Below are 3,408 nucleotides of genomic sequence, written 5' to 3'. Positions count from 1 at the left end.
TTGTTGGACAGGTCGGGATCCCGGGTACACTGATAGCTTATGGCACATTAGGTCGGGGCTTATGCCTGGCATGTCGGAGGCTTTCCAGGCGAAGAGGTCGGAATTCTCCCTTAAGAGGGTTATGAGTTCCTCCTTTAGGCCTGTTTTGAGGTTTGCTCCTATGTTTGTTATTTTTTCAGGTGTGTTCCCGATTTGGATTTTTTCGGTTTCTCCCTCTGGTTGTGGCCGAAGATCTTCTCGGGCTTGAACTCGCCCGAGTTCTATTGTGTTGACCTCTTTCCCCTTTAGGCTCAGACTTTCGTTGTAGCATCGCCGTGCTAGTTTTTGGTCGCCTCTTAGGGTAGCGATCCCCTTTGCGGTAGGGAACTTCATACAGAGGTGTGGGGTCGAGACTATAGCCGCCAGTCTGTTTAGGGTTGGTCGTCCGATGAGGGCATTGTATGCTGAAGTGACGTTGACTACAATGTAGTCGATGTTTAATGTTTTAGTTTGCTCGCCCTTTCCGAAGGTAGTGTGTAACGAGATGTATCCTAAGGGACGGATCGGGGCATCTCCTAGTCCGAATAGGTCGGTGGGATAGGCCTTTCGGTTTTGCTAGGATGATGGTGATTACCATTGGATCGTCGTGCCCGGGTATTATTCCTTGAGCATCTTCTCGGGTAAATGAGATAGTAGGTAACTCGGGCAAGGGGCTGTCTTCTCGGGCATGGTAGACTTCTTTGAGGTGTCTTTTTCGTGAGGATTTGGATGTCCCTCCGCCTGCGAAACCTCCGTTTATCATGTGTATGTGCCTTTCAGGGGTTCGTGGGGCTTGTTCGGCCCGATCTTCGTTATCTCCTCGCCTTCTCTTCCTGGTCTCTTCTCCTTTTTCTGCTATGTATCTGTCGAGTTTTCCTTCTCTAGCCAGTTTTTCTATAACATTCTTTAGGTCGTGGCAGTCGTTAGTAGAATGGCCGTAGAGTTTGTGATATCCACAATATTCAGACCGATCTCTTCCCGCTCTTTTGTGTTTTAGAGGTCGAGGTGGTGGGATTTTTTCGGTGTGGCACACTTCTCTGTAGACGTCTACCAGGGAGACTCGGAGGGGGGTGTAGCTGTGGTACTTCCGTGGCTTGTCCGAGTTGGATTCTTCTTTCTTTTTCTGTTCCCGATCTCGATCTCGGAGCGGGCAGGTTGATTCCCTCCTAGAAGAGTCTTTTAGCCGGGAGGTTTCCTCCATGTTAATATATTTTTCTGCTCGCTCCTGCACCTCGTATAGGGAGGTCGGGTATCGTTTGGATAGGGATTGGCTAAATGGTCCTTCTTTTAGGCCGTTTGCCAGTCCCATGATGGCCGCTTCTGTGGGCAAGTGTTGTATGTCCAGGCAGGCTTTGTTGAATCGCTCCATGTATTCTCGGAGAGTTTCTTGGTTGCCTTGTTTGATCCCGAGTAGACTGGGGGCATGTTTTGCCTTGTCCTTTTGAATAGAGAACCTTGTTAGGAATTTTTTGGTTAGGTCCTCAAAGCTGGAGATTGATCCTGGTGGCAGGTTGTCGAACCACTTCATGGCTGATTTGGTGAGAGTGGTGGGGAAGGCTTTGCACCGAATTTCTATTTTAATTAATGTACTGATTTAGTTTTAAGGATTACTTTCGTTCTTAATCTTATGAATCTGGGTAGAACAAGAGTATAACCCTTATTCTACATGAGTTGGGATTCTCGAGAGAGTTATCTCGCTTGAACAATAACTTGAAAACAATTTCCTCCTAAATTGATAATTACATGAACTAATTAGGATATGTGACATATAATCCTGTTAGCTTTGGTGATTAGGGTTTTTGTGGCCATAAACTAGTTTTGAACTTAACCCTCTAATCGGAATTAAGTGACCATGAGAGTAGCGGTTAATAAAGGTTAGAGGAGGCTAATCACTAAGAGATTAGGGTTTAGTAATTTACAATTTGCCATGGAATATGTTCCGAGGGTTACCTGAAACGTGTAGCTCGGTCGTCTTGGTAAGACCCGAGGTGGGGGTTCTGTGACCCGAGCTTGATGTGCCGAGTGGCTGGTGGTTGTACCTGCAATGACACTCCGATGCTTAAGTTAGCATGGGTTCAAGCAGATATTTAGTAGAATTAGAGTATGAGTTATACCTGGGTGCTCCAGTGTATTTATAGTAGTTGGTCGTGATCTTCCCTGGATAAGATATTCTTATCTTATCTTATCTTTTTGGGAGTTTTATCTCTATCTTTGCGGAACCGCCTTTCCCAGGCCTCTTCGGCCTTTAGGTTTTGGGCTTTGTTCCTTTTGATGGGCCTTCTTAGCCTATTTGTCCGAGGTCCGACCTCAGGCGTGGGCCTTTGGGACAAGGTCGGGCCTTCTATGATCTTGTCCGAGTTTGGGGAGCTCGGTCAGGGTATGAACAGATACCAACATAAGTAACACCACATAATATACAAACATATTGATATTGATTGTGTTATCTTTTATTTTCTATTGTTTATTTACATTGAGAAAGTATTTTGTATTAGTGACTAATTAATTATCTATTCTTATACCATACATTATATCTAAGAATTGATATTTGATTGTCATTAATATATATTTTGAAAACATGCATTTAATTTTATTTTTATTTTTATTTAATTATGACCGGGTCAACCGGATAAATCAGTGACCCATCGGTTGAACCAGTAATCCAGTGACCCAGTTGTATGACCGGGTTAATTACCGGTTCGGTTCTGATAACTATGCTCAAAGTTACTTCCCCTTTTTCAACATCAATGAGGGTCCGTCCTGTAACTAGGAAGGGTCTCCCTAGGATAAAGGATGCACTCTTGTGCCCTTCCATATCCAGCACCACAAAGTTAGTGGGAAAAGTAAAGGGTCCATCCTTAACAATCATATCTTCAATCACGCCTGATGGTATCTCAATAGAGCCATCAGCAAGTTGAAAACATATGCGGGTTGGTTTGACTTTATCAGTCAAGCAGAGCTTCTTTATTAATGAAGTAGGTATTAGGTTGATGCTTGCTCCAAGGTCACATAGAGCTATCCTTGTGCAAGCATCACCTAGAGCACATGGTATCATAAAGTTTCCAGGATCCTTAAGTTTCTCTGGCAAGCTGTCTTGAATGATTGCACTACACTCTTCAGTAAGGAGGATTGTTTATGTCTCTCTCCAATCCTTCTTATGACTCAGAATGTCCTTCATAAACTTAGCATAAGAAGGTATCTGTTCAAGAGCCTCTGCAAAAGGGATCTTGATCTCTAATGTTCTGAGATAATCCATAAAGCGAGCAAATTGTCTATCTTTTTCCTCTTGATAGAGCTTTTGAGGAAATGACATTTTAGCCTTATACTCATCAACTTTGGTTGATGAAGGCCGAATGCCATGTGTGTTGGAAGGGGGGTTACTAGCTTGCTTGG

The sequence above is a fragment of the Arachis duranensis genome, chromosome 6 (genome assembly GCF_000817695.3).
Source record: "Arachis duranensis cultivar V14167 chromosome 6, aradu.V14167.gnm2.J7QH, whole genome shotgun sequence".
Taxonomy (NCBI): Eukaryota; Viridiplantae; Streptophyta; class Magnoliopsida; order Fabales; family Fabaceae; genus Arachis; species Arachis duranensis.
Note: the sequence above shows the minus strand (reverse complement) of the source record.